This window comes from Schistocerca piceifrons, chromosome 3 (genome assembly GCF_021461385.2).
Source record: "Schistocerca piceifrons isolate TAMUIC-IGC-003096 chromosome 3, iqSchPice1.1, whole genome shotgun sequence".
NCBI classification, from domain to species: Eukaryota; Metazoa; Arthropoda; class Insecta; order Orthoptera; family Acrididae; genus Schistocerca; species Schistocerca piceifrons.
In genome coordinates, this window is record NC_060140.1 from 691348279 (window position 1) to 691367608 (window position 19330).

Genomic DNA, 19330 nt, shown 5'->3' on the forward strand with positions numbered 1-19330 from the left:
TCAGATCTGTGGAACATACTGTCACAAGACAAATAATAAAAGGTCAAAACTACAACATTACACCACTAAACTATAGAAATAATTACAAAGACAATGTAAATTACTAGAATTTATAAATTTTAAGTTAAGATCTATACAAATAAATCTTCAAAAAGAGAAGAGAGAAAATTTCAGAGCCTAAGTGTACGACGAGTGAGCTAACTCGAAAAACTCATGACAACGGGTAACTACCAGCAAAAATGTGGAATCAGTCAGCCCCGTAAACCAGAGTATTCAAAGATATGTTGACTCATGAGAGAATAAAATAATGAAAAAATTTAGGGCCTAAGTTTATGATTTGGGGACTGACCCATGAATCGAAACCACACCGGGTACAAACCAGCAAAAAAGTTGTGACACAACAAAGTGAATAAAGTTCATAATCATATCAGTAAGTTCAATCATACAGTATGCAAAGAGTAACTGTGAGAAGCATCCAGCTTCAATCAGTGGTTGTGCGTTCTCCTGTACCCAAAAATATTGCAATACTCAGGATAAATTCAGGTAAACTTAGTTATAAACAAGCTTTGAATGATGACACAATCCAGTAGCTTGAGAACCAAACTCAGAGTATGAAAGCAGACATGGATACATCTTGTTATATTGTCAATACTAGTAAATGTCTTCCACTATTTACTAACTGTCCATACAACTAACCTATGTATATGTAGACTTAGAAGGTTCCTTTATAGTTGATAAAAAAATACATACTGATTTAAAGTTACATGATGATTGGAAGGTCAATCCCCCAATTAAAAAAAATAATCGTTTTTATTAGTCACAACACAGGTCCAGTCGGCTGATGCTGGAGTACGCTACTCGGCACCCGTAATCTCTTTCAAGTTTATTGGTCCAGCAGGATACAGCCATACAGCTGTGTGGAGAATGGTTCTGCTCACATCTTTCAGCTTCCTCCCTAGAATTCTCATCACATGCTCCAACGGGAAGCTAACTTCCTGTCTACCAATCACATAAAGTCCTGAAACATTGTTTTGTGTACTAAATATGCTGTTCAATACCTATTTCACATCATACGAGATATGTTCTCCTTAGTAACTTATCAAACTCAGTTATATAGGATTTACGTCAGCTGAAATTAAAAAGTGTTCACATATGAAACATTAATAAACAGAGTTAAATGCAATTAAAAAAGTGGCCTAATAAGGTAATACAGAGAGATGCTCAGATACTATTCCTAATTTTTACAGCACAAATCATGAACATTGTCCCATTTCAAAATTGAACAAAGATCTAATCATTTAGTGTCATGGAATATATGTATCAAATTTTAAAGCACAAATCTAATACAGAACATAATTATACATACATCAAAAAAAGTTTTGCATCACCCCAGTTCCCAGAACTCCTGAAGGTAGACATTGACTGTGGATATTGTATCACAGACGCAGTCCCTTTGAGTGTTCAGAGGTGTCACTAAACCCGCCCAAAGATGTAAACAACCATGAATGAGCAGCGTGCATTAGACAGAGGGGGTGTGACAGCCGATCACTTCCAGACATTCCACCAGGAAGGAGGTACACGGCTTGTGTTGTCTGTAGTTCAACCATGCCTAGACAGGCAATGCCGCAGTTCGATCACATCTGCATTGTTACTTCGTGCCAGGAAGGGCTCTCAACAAGGGAAGTGTCTGGGCATCTTGGAGTGAACCAAAGCGATGTTGTTTGGACTTGGAGGACGTACAGAGAGAGACAGGAACTGTCAATGACATATCTCGCTCAGGCCACCCAAGGGCTACTACTGCAGTGGATGACTGCTACCTACAGATTGTGGCTCAGAGGAACCCTGACAGCAACGCCACCATGTTAAATAGTCCATGGTGAGATCCATCTTTGCAATCATGACACCATGCAGCACAGTACAGATGGTAGCCCAACAACATGCTGAATGGACTGCTCAGCCGGTCGGAGTGGCCGTGCGGTTCTGGGCGCTGCAGTCTGGAACCGAGCGACCGCTACGTTCGCAGGTTCGAATCCTGCCTTGGGCATCGATCTGTGTGATGTCCTTAGGTTTAATTAGTTCTAAGTTCTAGGCGACTGATGACCTCAGAAGTTAAGCCGCATAGTACTCAGAGCCATTTGGACTGCTCAGGATTGGCATAATGAGTGTCACATATGCCTTCAACCAGACAATCGTTCGAAACATATTTGAAGGCAACCCAGTAAGGATGAGTGCCTTAAACACACAGTCCAGCGAGTGCAGAAATGTGGAGGTTCCCTGCTGTTTTGGGGTGGCATTATGTGAGGCCGATGTATGCTGCTGGTGGTCATGGAAGGTGCTGTAACAGCTGTACGATATGTGAATGCCATCCTCCGACCAATAGTGCAACCATATCAGCAGCATATTGGTGAGGCATTCATCTTCATGGACGAGCATTCACAGCTCCATCATGCACATCTTGTGAATGACTTCCTTCAGGACAACAACTTCGCCCTACTAGAGTGGCCAGCATGTTCTCCAGACGTGAACCCTATCTAACATGCCTGACATAGATTGAAAAGGGCTATTTATGGATGATGTGAGCCACCAACCACTCTGAGGGATCTATGCCAAATTGCCGTTGAGGAGTGGCACAATCAGGACCAACAGTGCCTTGATTAACTTGTGGATAGTATGCCACAATGAATACAGGCATGCATCAATGCAAGAGGATGTGCTGCTGGGTATTAGGGGTACGGGTGTGTACAGTAATCTGGACCACCGCCTCTGAACATCTCTCTGTAAGGTGGTACAACATGCAATGTGTGGGTTTCATGAGCAATAAAAAGGGCGGAAATTATGTTTATGTTGATCTCTATTCCAATTTTCTGTACAAGTCCCAGAACTCTTGGAACTGAAGTGATGCAAAACTCTTTTTGATGTGTGTATATTGTAACATAGATTTCAACTTAGTCAATAGGTAAAACAGAACTTTAAAATTCACATCATCTTACATACCAAATTCCAGACAAACAAAACATAGTTCTATATTCTTATGAATCTACAAATATATTTAAACTCAGTCAATGGATAAAATAGAACTTTAGAAACTGCATGATCTTACATACTACATTCATGGCAATGGAAAAAAGTACAAACAAAAATTAGATACTAATGGATCTTGTCTATATGCTTTCAGTTCAGTGATATTGCATAATCCAAACAACTTCTTAGATTCTGTATACACAAGTCTGTATGCATTAGGATGTGCATTTTCAAGAATTTCGAATGGTCCAATATAAATACTGAAAAATTTCTTTATCTCAGATGTCAACGCTAGATTTCTCTTTGGCTTTCACCAACACGAGATTTCCTACTTAAAACTTAGAAAATCTACCTTTATGATCATGTCTCTGCTTTTGCGTATCCCTCTGTTTTTTCATCATCTTCCTTATACACTCTTGAGGTGACAGAATTTTACATAGTGGAAACTCAACATTTTCACAAATAAAGTTAACTGGTCTACAATTAAACATAATTTCAAAACATGAAACACCTGTTGAAGAATGTTGTAAGCCATTCAAATATCCTCAAAATCACTAACATAATCTATCAACTGGTATGATTCTTACTACAATATGTTCTAAGCAGTCTTCCAATCTCTCTCATATATCTTTCTGCGGGGTTACTTGAAGGATGGTACACTGAGGTTAGACTTTGCCTTGTTTTTGTTTGATTAAAAATATCTTTCCAAGCTTGTGATGTAAACTGAGAACCACTGTCAGATAAAATTGTTTTAGGAATACTCACCTGATGAAAATATGTGTTTTCAAACTTAGAGATGATTTGCTTACTGGTAGCTTTATTAAGAGGAAACAACTTTATGAACTTCAAAAATACATCAACCATCACAAAAACAACAAAATTCATTCTTAGACTTAGGTAAAGGTCTATAAACATCCACAGACATGAGATTAAGGGTACTATTGGGCAGTATGTTTTGCATTTGGCCTCTACTTGTTTGGTTACTTACCTTCACTCTTTGACATCTGTCACAGCTGGCAATCATCTTCTTGACTCTAAATTGTTCAGATATACCACAAATCTGGCTATATGTATCAATCAAACAGTTCCCTTCCCACTGATCAATCTTAATCTTAATGTAAGGACATACAAAATCTCTATCATCATCTTAGTTATTAGAAACTTCATGTAAAAGATCACTTTCAATTTCATCAAATGGTACATCTATCCTGTTTTTGCATGGTTTTATCAATTTTACTGGTAACACTGCATTAGTTTGGTTACTCATGTTGTCAGGTAAAGATTGAACACACTGGAATGGTGCCATAGCACAACTAAAATCACTTATTACAGAAGGAACACAAAGTATATTACTGTCAAAATTATATTTCCTACTTAGATCTTCGTTCACTTCATTCCACCAATTTGGATATAAATTTTGACTAACCACAGCTAACTTATTCCAGAATGCATATTCTTCCAAAATTACTTCATGTACATCATCTTTAACACCACAAGTTCCATTACCATCAAAGTCACACGCCTCACCTACATCCATTTGCAATAAGCACCAGTCTCAGATTTACCAGCCTCAGTCATTTCACAGCTCTCATTCACATCTACATCAAAAATACCACCTAATTCAGATCCAATATAGTCATCATCTGTTTTATATATATCAATAAACTGTTTTCTGACCAAGAGAAGAAATCATTAGTACATACTACATCAAAATTCCCATTACTCTCACATTCTGGTTTCTGATTATTATCTACATCTTTATAATTAAACAAAGTATACCAAAAGTGTTGATCACAATATAAATGAGAAATCTGATGTTCCTTCTGTCCAACTTAAGATACCTGTGCCACATTATTAATACTGTTATTGTTGTCTAAATAGAAGTGTAAATTGAGGGTCCTTTACTTGTTGTGTTTCCTCGCCCCAAAACTGTAGACCTTCATTGAGGTGGACTGCTGTTTACTAAGTTGGCCTATTCGGTATTGTACCCTGTCCATTTTATTAGTTTTCAGACTGTTCTGTTTTTATTTCCATTAACTGCACTCAATTTTGCCAAAATAAACTGCATAATGTCTACACTTCCACATGATTTAAACATGTCTACAGCTTTCATGTCTACATCACTACCCTCGTCTCTCTCCATTTTCCTAGCAATCACACGAGTCAAAAAAATAATAATAATAATAATAATAATAATTTCACCAATGATTTGTACTTATGTTTTCTGATGTCCTTCGTCGTAGTCGTAAAGTCCCCTTTCATTACATTCGGTCTGTCATTGTTGATATCTCATGAAATTCTCGTCACTGTTGATACAACTTTGTTGGGCAGTTCTCTGGTCTTCTTTCATCGAGTAATCGATGTCCATTTACATAACCTCACACACGAATAATACCGTATTTACTCGAATTTAAGCCGCACTCGAATCTAAGCCGCACCTGAAAAATGAGATTCGAAATCGAGGAAAAAAAATTTTCCCGAATCTAAGCCGCACCAGAAATCTGAGACTCGAAATTCAACGTTGGTCCATTGTAATATGAGACACAATTTAGGTCAAATGAATGACGATACAGCTATAGTAGTTTGGTTCGAGTCGTAAGCTTAGCAGTTAAGCTTTACCAGGTAGCCGTTGCTATGCGTCAGGCGCTCCGTCCGTATTTATACGGGTACCCTTCCTTTTTCACGTGCTTCGTCTGGTTTGAATTGATTGCTTATTTTTCTTTCATCTGATAAGTGCCGTTCTCTTTTTTATAGGTGTTTACGTCACTCAAAGCTGAAAATGCATTACTGTACTGTGTCATGCATTGTTTGTCGCATTCCGATAATGAGTGTTTACGACCTGTCGCCGCTCGCGGCATGGCTTGCTTTTGTGCGCGCTACCGCTGCTTACATTTTTTTTTTTTTTTTTTTCGAAAAGAGAGGAATCGTCTCATTAGCGAAACAATGGCAAGAGACTGCTATTGGTTGTTACTTACACTGCCGCTTTCTTTAATAATGATCAACAAGAACCAAATAATAGACTGCGTACGATAGATGATGTTCTGAACGATAGTTTAGCGAAAATTTTTCTCCGTTTGAAAATCTTTGCACACGCGTCTTTTGGTACATTACATTCTGCACAGAAATTAGTCATCTTAGATTTAAAAATCTAATCAATTGCCGTGCTTCATTTCCGACTGTATCACTATTCGGCATAAGAATAATACGAATATAAACATGCCATGATATGTATATTCTTCCGCGTTTGCTGTTGTCTCACTCTAGTTTCGTAGTTTATTAGGCAGACAGGATTTAAATGATTAGGCAGACAGGATTTAAATGAGATAGCAGCATAGTGAACGCATTATTGTGGCCAAGATAGACACAAAGCCCATGCCTACTACAGTAGTACAAGTTTATATGCCAACTAGCTCTGCAGATGATGAAGAAATTGATGAAATGTATAATGAGATAAAAGAAATTATTCAGGTAGTGAAGGGAGACGAAAATTTAATAGTCATGGGTGACTGGAAACTATCAGTTTAATAAGTCACAGCTGCAAAATACTAACGCGAATTCTTTATAGACGAATGGAAAAACTGGTAGAAGCGGACCTCGGGGAAGATCAGTTTTGATTCCGTAGAAATGTTGGAACACGTGAGGCAATACTAACCTTACGACCTATCTTAGAAGAAAGATTAAGAAAAGGCAAACCTACGTTTCTAGCATTTGTAGACTTAGAGAAAGCTTTTGACAACGTTAACTGGAATACTCTCTTTCAAATTCTGAAGGTGGCAGGGGTAAAATACAGGGAGCGAAAGGCTATTTACAATTTGTACAGAAACCAGATGGCAGTTATAAGAGCCGAGGGGCATGAAAGGGAAGCAGTGGTTGGGAAAGGAGTGAGATAGGGTTGTAGCCTCTCCCCGATGTTATTCAATCTGTATATTGAGCAAGCAGTAAAGGAAACAAAAGAAAAATTCGGAGTAGGTATTAAAATTCATGGAGAAGAAGTAAAAACTTTGAGGTTCGCCGATGACATTGTAATTCTGTCAGAGACAGCAAAGGACTTGGAAGAGCAGTTGAACGGAATGGATAGTGTCTTGAAAGGAGGATATAAGATGAACATCAACAAAAGCAAAACGAGGATAATGGAATGTAGTCAAATTAAATCGGGTAATGCTGAGGGGATTAGATTAGGAAATGAGACACTTAAAGTAGTAAAGGAGTTTTGCTATTTAGGGAGTAAAATAACTGATGATGGTCGAAGTAGAGAGGATATAAAATGTAGACTGGCAATGGCAAGGAAATCGTTTCTGAAGAAGAGAAATTTGTCAACATCGAGTATAGATTTAAGTGTCAGGAAGTCGTTTCTGAAAGTATTTGTATGGAGTGTAGCCATGTATGGAAGTGAAACATGGACGATAACCAGTTTGGACAAGAAGAGAATAGAAGCTTTCGAAATGTGGTGCTACAGAAGAATGCTGAAGATAAGGTGGGTAGATCACGTAACTAATGAGGAGGTATTGAATAGGATTGGGGAGAAGAGAAGTTTGTGGCACAACTTGACTAGAAGAAGGGATCGGTTGGTAGGACATGTTTTGAGGCATCAAGGGATCACAAATTTAGCATTGGAGGGCAGCGTGGAGGGTAAAAATCGTAGAGGGAGACCAAGAGATCAATACACTAAGCAGATTCAGAAGGATGTGGGTTGCAGTGGGTACTGGGAGATGAAGAAGCTTGCACAGGATAGAGTAGCATGGAGAGCTGCATCAAACCAGTCTCAGGACTGAAGACCACAACAACAACAGCAGCAAACACGAAAGAATACATGGCGAAGTCTTTATATTCTTTATTATTATTATGCTGAAGAGAATATTGCATGTGATTCACAATTTATAAAAGTTCCTATTAGTAACCATCTCTTCTCACAGGTAGGAAAAAATTCAGAACGCAGAGTTGGCCATTTTGACAAACATCCCAAACAGTCTTGCCAGTCGGATTTTCGTAGTGCATTGAAATGCTGCTACATTCGAAGAGGAACAATACGGAATTTGTATTTACTTCGTTGGTTAATGTATGAAAATGCAGTGGTCGAAACTCAGGGCGGAGAAAAAAGCTCGTCTTCCACCTTTTTTTTTAATTTATTTACTGACGCAAAGGTTTTGGTGCCAGTATTTATCTTTGTGCCTGCGAAGCACTACATATATTCGACGACAGAAGTTAGTTGTGGCGGCACCTACCAACATTTTTCAGAACTTCCGCTTTGCACTCGATTCTAAGCCGCAGGCGGTTTTTTTGATTACAAAAACCGGAAAAAAGTGCGGCTTAGATTCGAGTAAATACGGTAGTCCTTTCTTCTTCTGCAACAGATAAAACTTCATTATCAGTCAGCAGATCATGGCTGATGCCCACACTTGTAATCTTACCCTCCCACATGTCACCATAAAAGTTCTATGTCCCTGCAAAAAGTTTAGAAAGCTTTGAGAGGTGTAAGATATACAAAAGAAGAACTTTTTACTTATCTTGATTTTCTCTTCTTGTTGCTGGCTCCAAATCTTGCGTGTCTAGGGGTACATTCTTAAGGCTCTAATTTTATAACGTTGCGGGTCCTTGAAGACAGAATAACTGATGAAGAGTTGCTATGAATATTCTATTTTTTCCCATTGCTCTAAATCACACCAACTTCACAATCTCCATTTTAGAATACTAATTCACATTGTTAAATTTCATAATTTCAATTATTTTTAAAAGAAGAGTAATTTTAACTGTATGTACAGAGTACTAACAAATTAATTTCTTTTTACATATTTTAGCCTGAAACATAACACCACCTATACAAAATCATATGAAGTTCATTAATTTAGACAGCAGTTACAATGTTCACCTATATAAGAATCGATAGTATACATGGTATTGGTTATATTTATAAAAAAGAAGGTAATGTTAGAGGAGGGTGACCCATTATTATAGGAACAAGATGTTTCTTAAAAGTGATATTCCTGGACTTCACTGTGATAGTGATGTTCTGATTTCCATGGATGCAAGTGAGACATTCAAAATGCTTGTGATAGATCTAGGGGCACCCACAGTTTTCATGTCAGTAGGGGAAAAACAATTCATACATGGGAAGTAGTAATTTTGAGTTCATTGTTAAATGTTCATAATTTTCTCCTATTGGTTTCTACATAGTATTTTTAGTACTCGGTTAATGTTATAAAGAACATTATTTTCTGTTGGTCCCATCGTAAGCTCTATTCTCTCAATTGCTTCTTTGCCATTAAAAGTTTTCTAAGGCTAACACTTTGCAGTTTTCCCCTTTTGACCCAGTACCATAAGCGTCAGCATAGATTCTCAAATCAATTTACATTCCCACTCATGCACAGCCTGTATGATAATGTGTAACATAAAACAGTACAGTCTGTTTCAGATTATTTAGCCAGTGGAATGTAGCAAGCAGAGGAGGAAGAAGCAGGCCACCGAGAGGTGGGAGATGTGAGAGTGACTAATGTTTTCTTGTTTGTCTTACACTACTGACAAGTCTGGAGTCCATATGTTTCATATCACTCAGCTGCTGTGGTGTAAATCACACATGGAAGTCGCGCATTAATAAAAGTGCGTTATAGAGACTTTTGTGTTAAAACACACTCATGACTTATTTATTTCTCAGTTGACACACACAACACAGTTAGACCTCACACTACTTAGTGTCACAACTGTTGTATTGCTGATATTACTAACGGTCGAGAACACAGTCAACGCGAAGTGTATCGATTGATGCTGAAATGTAACACAGAGAAATAGGTGACTATTTAGGTATTAAACTGAAACCAACTCCAGATATCATTTCCAAACCATTTTCTACTGTACCCATTATGTAGCAGAGCCCAGGCAATTGGCACAAAGTTGGGATGTGTTTTGGTGTTAAAGAAAATGTGTAAGTAGTCACACTGAAGCAACAAATGAAAATTTATACCAAGGCAGGGATTCAAAGTCAGATCTCCTTCTTACTAGGCAGAGGTGTTGACCACTATGCCACATTGGGACAGTGGCTTTGCACAACTGCACAACTACCCTAGCACGCCTCCCTCTGCAGCCCACTTGGTGTTCTCTGTAAACTTGAACTGCACTGCAGAGGCTCTCCAGCTGTAATGTAATGGGAATATGGATTGAGGAGGGAGGCATGTTAGGGTAGCCCATGCAATTATGGTGCCAGGGTGGCATAGTGGTTAGTGCATCTGACTAGGGAGCAGGAATTGCGGGTTTGAATCATGGCCCTGGGATATATTTTCGTACACCTATGTCTGGGTTGAAGAGCCTCTGTGATGCTGTTCAAGGTTAGAGGGAATTCCAAGTGGGCTGACATGTGAAAGAGAATTTTGATGGAGGAGGGAGACATTCTAGGGTAGTCTGTGCAGTTTCACAAAGCCACTGTCTGAGGATGGCATAGTGGTTAATGCATAAGCCTAGTGAGCAGGGTCTGAGTGAGGTAGTGCAATAGTTAGCTCACTGGACTCGCACTCTTGAGGATGATGGTTCAATCCCGTCTGACCGTACTGATTTAGGTTTTCCTTGATTTCCCTATATTGCTTAAGATAAATGGCAGGCTGGTTCCTTTGAAAGGCCAATTTCCTTCTCCAGCCTTCCCTAATCCAACCTTGTGCTCCATCTCTAATGACCTCATTGTCGATGGGATGTCAAACATTAATGTCCTCATCTTCCTAATGAGCAGAAGACTGGGTACTTGCTAGCTGTCCACCTGGAAAAACACAGGACACCACTGATCATTATGCATTCCAGGTAGAGAAGACTGTGCCTGTCACTCTGTGGGCAGCTATGCGAGCTGCTGCTGCTGCCAATGTCTGACAAGTACTAAAATTAATTTTTTATATCTGTTCTCTGCCATTTGTTTTGGAAAATCATGGCTTCACTTAGTTGGTCTTACATTGTTTAATTTACATTTGACCAGAATTTGAAAGACCAACCACATTCAAAATTCATAACTGGATAATAGATGATCTGGAAGTTCCTCAGAATACATAAATGAACTTCAGCAGGATTTCTGGATTAACTCACTGGTGGTACTGATGATTTTAAAAAACAAACAATGGTACATGGAAATATCAACACAGAGATGGGTCAGTTAGCAAGGTGGTGATTCAGCATTCAAGCTATGGGAACAAGAAGCTGAAAGTGTACAATCTACTGTTCGAATTGCCTGATGAGGAGATCATAAAGACATTCTGAATGTAGGGGAATGTTTTTGGGGAACCATGGAAAAATGGACTAGTGCGTGCAGAATTCAAGTAGACTGGGTCTGTGGAGTGTAAAAATAGATTTATGGAAGCACATCTTCATCATTCATGATGTTTCATGGTAACAGAGGATTTGTGACGTACAGTGGACAGCCACAGACACGTTCAGTATACCACACAGGGGACCAGATGAAAAACAATTGCAATTTGTTGAACAATAGTGTGTCATCCAAGGGAAACAGGTACAAAACAGACATTAAAATGTTTGCAATGACAGTGTATTTTTACTCTCCTAAAGCGTATGAATATTTACAGACATTAATGCCTCTGCCTCACAAATCACTGATTCCTCATTGGGCAGGGACTGTGAATTGTGATCCTGGCTTTTTAAGTGATGTGTTCAGGTACTTAATTTAACCATCAAGTGAGGACTGAATTTAAAGATTCTAGCCTCATAATAGACAGTATGGCAATTAGAAAACAGGTAGTGTGGGACCAGGAAAGTAAGAGGTATACAGGTTTTGTAGATTTTGGAGGAGAAGTTGAACAATCAGAAGTAGTGAAAGAAGCTTCAGAGGCATTAGTTTTTATGCTTGTGTCCATAAAAGGTAAATTTAAGTGTCCTGTAGCGTATTTTTTAGTGAATGGCTTTGATGGTAGTGTGCAGGCGAAGTTAATAAACTCTGCTTTGGAGAGACTAAGCAATTCAGGCATCAGAATTTGCGCAGTCGCTTGTGATGGCACAAGGACAAATATAAGAACTCTTCGTTCATTGGGATGCAGTATTAATTTTCATCAAAACGTGTGGTTCATGGTGTGGGTTCCTGTAGTCGTGTCCTAGTTCATGAACCACGGGCAACGTATGAGTGGCCAAGTAAGTGGTCCCGACAGTCGGGATACCAGTTACTTTGGAATAAGGCTGGACATCTCGGACATATTCTGAGTCGTGGTCACCTTTGTGCTCATACGGCAAAGACTACCAAATCCACCGGTTAGTCCCTCAGCCGTTAGGGGTAAAACCCAATGGGACTCGGGGCAAGTAAGGCTAGCAACCTGCTTCCCTGGTACTTTAAATATGATGCTGGCAACAATCAGAGCAAAATGCCTCGGACCTTTGGAGGTGACGGAGTCCCACCTCTAACTGACAAACCAGGGACTCCTAAGATACGACTTGGCAAACAAATGGTAATGAGATGGGGAGCTATTAATATCAATGGGGGCTACTCTTGGAAGAAGGTAGAGCTGGCAGAGGCTGCAAGTAAGATGGGGCTGGACGTTTTAGCTGTTAGTGACATTCGGGTAAGGGGTGAGAAAGAAGAAGAAGTGGGAGAATACATGGCCTACTTGTCAGGAGTCAAAGCAGGAATAGCACAATGGGGTGTAGGGCTTTACATCAGGAAAGAAATGGAACCCAGCGTAGTTACAATAAGGTATGTAAACAAACGACTGATGTGGATAGATTTGACAGTGTCTAGCAAGAAAATTAGGATTGTGTCAGTATATTCGCATTGTGAAGGGACTGATCAAGATAAGATGGATAGTTTTTATGAGGCACTCAGTGATGTAGTTGTTAGAGTAAAGGACAAGGACAGTGTTCTGCTCATGGGTGATTTTAACGCCAGGATTGGAAATCGAACAGAAGGGTATGAAAAGGTTATGGGTAAATTTGGAGAGGATATGGGGGCCAACAGGAACGGGCAGCAACTCTTGGATTTCTGTGCCAGTATGGACTTAGTAATCACAAACTCCTTTTTTAAACATAAGAACATTCACCGGTATACTTGGGAAAGCAGGGGAACCAGATCTGTCATTGACTATATAATAACAGATCAGGAATTCAAGAAGGCTGTGAGGGACACACGTGTATTCAGGGGATTCTTTGATGACACTGATCATTATTTAATCTGCAGTGAAATTGGGGATTGCGAGGCCGAAAGTGCAGGAGGTCAGGTCCATATGTAGGAGGATAAGAGTGGAGAAACTTCAGGATAAGGAAATCAGGCACAAGTACATAACAGCGATCTCAGAAAGGTACCAGTTAGTTGAATGTAGTCAAGTACAGTCATTGGAAAAGGAATGGACAAGGTACAGTGACACAGTACTAGAAGTGGCTAAAGAATGTCTTGGAACAGTAGTGTGTAAAAGTAGGAGGAAGCAAACAGCTTGGTGGAATGACACAGTCAAGGCAGCCTGTAAAAGGAAAAAGAAGGCGTATAAAAAATGGCTACATACTAGAACTCAGGTAGACAGAGAAAGTTATGTTGAAGAAAGAAACAAAGCCAAACAGATAATTGCAGCATCCAAGAAGAAATCTTGGGAAGACTTTGGAAACAGGTTGGAGACATTGGGTCAAGCTTCTGGAAAACCATTCTGGAGTGTAATTAGCAGTCTTCGAAAGGGAGGTAAGAAGGAAATGACAAGTATTTTGGACAGGTCAGGAAAACTGCTGGTGAATCCTGTGGATGCCTTGGGCAGATGGAGGGAATATTTTGAAGAGTTGCTCAATGTAGGTGAAAATACGATCAGTAATGTTTCAGATTTCGAGGTAGAGTGGGATAGGAATGATGATGGAAATAGGATCACGTTTGAGGAAGTGGAGAAAATGGTCAATAGATTGCAGTGCAATAAAGCAGCTGGGGTGGATGAAATTAAGTCGGAACTCATCAAGTACAGTGGAATGTCAGGTCTTAAATGGCTACACAGGATAATTGAAATGGCCTGGGAGTCGGGACAGGTTCCATCAGACTGGACAAAAGCAGTAATCACACCAATCTTTAAACATGGAAACATAAAAGATTGTAACAACTACAGAGGTATCTCTTTAATCAGCGTTGTGGGTAAAATCTTCTCAGGTATTGTTGAAAGGAAAGTGCGAGTATTAGTTGAGGAGCAATTGGATGAAAATCAGTGTGGATTTAGGCCTCTTAGAGGTTGTCAGGACCAGATCTTTAGCTTACGACAAATAATGGAGAAGTGTTATGAGTGGAACAGGGAATTGTATCTATGCTTTATAGATCTAGAAAAGGCATATGACCGGGTTCCTAGGAGGAAGTTATTGTCTGTTCTACGAGATTATGGAATAGGAGGCAAACTTTTGCAAGCAATTAAAGGTCTTTACATGGATGGTCAGGCAGCAGTTAGAGTTGACGGTAAACTGAGTTCATGGTTCAGAGTAGTTTCAGGGGTAAGACAAGGCTGCAACCTGTCTCCACTGTTGTTTATATTATTTATGGATCATATGTTGAAAACAATAGACTGGCTGGGTGAGATTAAGATATGTGAACACAAAATAAGCAGTCTTGCATATGCGGATGACTTAGTTGTGATGGCAGATTCGATTGAAAGTTTGCAGAGTAATATTTCAGAGCTAGATCAGAAATGTAAGGACTATGGTATGAAGAATAGCATCTCCAAAACGAAAGTAATGTCAGTGGGAAAGAAATATAAACGGATTGAGTGCCAAATAGGAGGAACAAAGTTAGAACAGGTGGACGGTTTCAAGTACTTAGGATGCATATTCTCACAGGATGGCAACATAGTGAAAGAACTGGAAGCGAGGTGTAGCAAGGCTAATGCATTGAGCGCTCAGCTACGATCTACTCTCTTCTGCAAGAAGGAAGTCAGTACCAAGTCTAAGTTATCTGTGCACCGTTCAATCTTTCGACCAACTTTGTTGTATGGGAGCGAAAGCTGGGTGGATTCAGGTTACCTTATCAATAAGGTTGAGGTTACGGATATGAAAGTAGCTAGGATGATTGCAGGTACTAGTAGATGGGAACAATGGCAGGAGGGTGTCCACAATGAGGAAATCAAAGAAAAACTGGGAATGAACTCTATAGATGTAGCAGTCAGGGCGAACAGGCTTAGATGGTGGGGTCATGTTACACGCATGGGAGAGGCAAGGTTACCCAAGAGACTCATGGGTTCAGCAGTAGAGGGTAGGAGGAGTCGGGGCAGACCAAGGAGAAGGTACCTGGATTCGGTTAAGAATGATTTTGAAGTAATAGGTTTAACATCAGAAGAGGCACCAATGTTAGCACTGAATAGGGGATCATGGAGGAATTTTATAAGGGGGGCTATGCTCCAGACTGAACGCTGAAAGGCATAATCAGTCTTAAATGATGATGATGACGTTTTTTCTTCTCAGTTCCTTCACCCAGTTTCAAACCACAATGTTTACTGTGTTTTGGATATGTGTCATTTAGTGAAACTTGCTTGAAATGCATTAGCAGAAGTAGGTGTTATAGAGTCTATAAACGGCTGTATTAAGTGGCAGTACTTAAAAGAACTAAATGAATTGCAAATTGAGGAAGGCATGACATTTGCTATCAAGTTGTCAGGACAACATATTAATTATGTTAATAAAAAGATGAATGTCAGCTTAGCAGTTAAAACACTCAGTTCTAGTGTTGCAGATACTATAGATTTTTTGAAAAGAGCTGGCAATCTCAGATTCCATGGTAGTGAGGCAACAGTGGAGTTTTTGAGATCTATAGACAGAATTTTTGATGTCTTTAACTCCAGAAATCCTCTAGCTTCAGGATATAAAGCCAAGGCATATTGGCTTGATATTTTTCATCAGGCAGAATCTTATATAAGTTTAAAAGTAAATGGTGTTTCTCTCCTGCAGCACCCAAGAAATACTTTTGCCTTTGGCATAATTTTGAACATGCATTCGATTAAAGCCATTGCACTGGAAATAATGACTAGGGAAAATTCTCCTCTGCAATATTTATTGACAAATAAGTTTCTGAAGAAGAGAAATTTGTTATCATCGAGTATAGATTTAAGTGTCAGGAAGTCGTTTCTGAAAGTATTTGTATGGAGTGTAGCCATGTATGGAAGTGAAACATGGATGATAACTAGTTTGGACAAGAAGAGAGTAGAAGCTTTCAAAATGTGGTGCTACAGAAGAATGCTGAAGATAAGGTGGGTAGATCACGTAACTAATGAGGAGGTATTGAATAGGATTGGGGAGAAGAGAAGTTTGTGGCACAACTTGACTAGAAGAAGGGATCGGTTGGTAGGACATGTTTTGAGGCATCAAGGGATCACCAATTTAGTATTGGAGGGTAGTGTGGAGGGTAAAAATCGTAGAGGGAGACCAAGAGATGAATACACTAAGCAGATTCAGAAGGATGTAGGTTGCGGTAGGTACTGGGAGATGAAGAAGCTTGCACAGGACAGAGTAGCATGGAGAGCTGCATCAAACCAGTCTCAGGACTGAAGACCACAACAAGAACAACAACAAGTTTTACCAAGATCATATTGAACTCTTCTTCTCATGTGTGAGACCTAGATGGGGTTGGAATAACAACCCAAATTCGTGTCAGTTGGAAGTGTGCTATGCGCAAGTTGCTTTTAGGCACTAATATTAGCACTGTTGGGGGAAACTGTACAAATTTTAACATGTGTTCAATGGTACATGTAGGACTGTATGATTTCCGACCACAAAAGTGTCCTCTTGTAGATGATTCTTGTATGTTTGTAGATGAAGTAGAAAAATGGTGCTCACTTATTGAAGAGGGTACTCTGTTTTCCACATACAAGCAGAACATTTTGTACTACATTGCAGGGTATGTTGCCTTCACAATTTCAAAACAAGTTACATGCAAAGACTGCTTCTACATTCTTAGGCCACCCATTGTTTGTAATGACACAACATATGGACTTCTTAGTACTGCAGAAAAGAGCTCATTCACAAAATTTGTAAGCTGAGGCAAGCTTATTGAAACAAGTAATGCTGTATACTCTGTGGTGGAGCACTCAGAAAAATTGTTTCAAATGTTTGTTGCCAATGGTGACATGAGGCAAAACATTTAATTAGTAAAATTGTCATGTGTGTTCTTAAAAAATTTGTGAACTGTTCATTCCCTAAACTTGACCATGACTTCCATAATGAATGCGGAATTGAAGATTTGCATGAGACACAGCTTGTACGTAAGATTGCATCCAGGTACATTCAGGTGTGGCTGAAAACATATAGGTAAAGGTTTTCACTTGAGAAAATAGGTCACAATACTAGTGTAAGACAAAAAACTCAGTAAGTTTATTTTATTCAGTAATGTGTAGGGTTGTGCCTGTAACAGTGCAGCAGTGGTTAAAAATGTATGGAAATGACAAAAATAAATTTCGTGTTTCACTGTGTTTTTGTGTTCTCATTTCAGTACCCTTGCTCATGCTTAATGTTTACAGTATTCATCATTTTACAAATGATAAAAAGGTACATAGACATATGAAGGTGTTCCTTGGAACATTACAATCAGGGTAACTTTTAACTAATCCTAGTACCTTTGTACCAATTGCTATTCTTGTTTCAAATGGCTGGTGTTCCACCTGTTTGTATTATTTTGTACCAAATGTAACGTTTTTATTACCTCTGTGATTCATTCAAATGTCTTTCCACCTCCCTAAAAGCTCTTAGGCTTGTGATTTTTCTTTAATTGCTTTGACTGTGAAGTGAGCTGACAGTGATTTAAGTTGAACAAAGTCAGGTTGATACAAATATCGATATTTCAGAGTAAATCTGGAAACTGAATCAACACTGTTTTTACTTCTTATTAACACCTGATTTCCTTTTGTTGGAATGTAAATTTATTCAGAACATTAGATATGGGAAAAATACTATGTTTTTTAAGACGAAAGTTACCCAGAATGACCGAGTAATTTTGTATCAGTATTAAAACTGAAATTTTACTCCAAGAGAGCCTCTCTAGTACATATTTCCTCATTGCCAAGCACACCTTAGCAATACGGGTGAAATTTTGGTGTCTGCTATGATGTAGATTGTGTGTGCAGGCAGTACTTTCAAAAAGACGGAAGAAAGTGGCGCAAAGTTACCCAGATTGACTGAACTGTTTATATGTTAGTTCTCAGTTAAATATGCACTTTAAACTAACTGATTTCATCGCAATTTTCACGTTGGTACATGTGAATTAGTTCAGTAAAAGAAGAGAACAATTTTCGTGTCAGTGTCACACGTAATTTTGTTGTTTCATATGGCGCCTGACAATAATTAGCATATTGTTGTGGATATCCAAATTCACGTTTAAATAAACCCCATTACGTTTTTTGCCGACGCCAAAGATGATGTCGCCACTGATAAGTGCATTACATATGTGAATAAAACTGTTCCCTGCACCTGGGAAAAACAGTTTCGCTTTTAGGTACTTTATATTTACGATATTACAGTAGACTTTAGTGTTCATGAGCGTAAAACGAAATTGGTAGTTCGTTGCTTTAATGTTAATCTAGTTAGTTTTATTATCGTCAAGAATGTAGATACTTCCGTACGAAAACGAGTGCCGCCTTTCTAACTAAAATATCACATTGCCTAACTGCAATATGGCGGTGCTAACAGACAACGGCACACTGTGACAGGCGACAGCCGAAGTTAGTATAGCGATCACTGCCCGCACCCGTACCTGTCGCTGCAGTAAAAGCTGTTGCTGCCCCAGCAAGTGAAAAGAAGGCAGTTTAGTCAGGGAAGCTCAGAGGAAAATGACCTGCAACAAGAGATGGAAAGTTCCAACAGAAATTACCTGAGAGCATTATGTAAACGAAAAAACCAACAAGCTGATGAAAATACTAAAACTTAAGTAAATACAATGACTCCACACTATAACGCCCTGGAAGTAGAAGTTGTAACATTACATGAATATGCTCTATATAGTAGTGATGGGGAGCTCGTGAATGAGTCGTTTAAATGAACGCTTCACTCCAGTGAAGTGTGAACTAACCACTCAATTTCAATGAACTGGTACTTCAAACTCTTCACAGATAACACACTCCACACTTTTTTCTAGTTCACTCACTCTCTTCCCCTCTCCCTCATCCCATTACATCGGCGCTACGTCACTTACTCTCCCTTCACTTCAGTTCCCTCTCTACTGCCTGTCGACGAATCGCGTAGCGTTTGTGGGAAACGATAGGTTTGTGTGGGGTTTTGGAAGTGAGGGGCGAGGGGAAGGCAGCGTCAGCTGCTTCCTGCAGTGCTGACATCATTACCCGTGACTATTTGTGCAGTTCAGTTATACCAGTTATACTTCGCGTCTACCGGTAGCCTACCGTTGGCA

At 39.3% G+C, this 19330-nt stretch overlaps 1 long non-coding RNA gene across 1 annotated transcript; it reads right to left on the minus strand.

Annotated features, from left to right (window-relative positions):
* Window positions 1–109: 109 nt before the first annotated feature.
* Window positions 110–19039, minus strand: LOC124789928. The gene is made up of 3 exons (XR_007016190.1): window positions 18995–19039; window positions 18680–18760; window positions 110–1018 (listed from the first exon to the last, which is right to left on the minus strand). It is a non-coding gene; the product is annotated as an uncharacterized LOC124789928 (long non-coding RNA).
* Window positions 19040–19330: the final 291 nt, after the last annotated feature.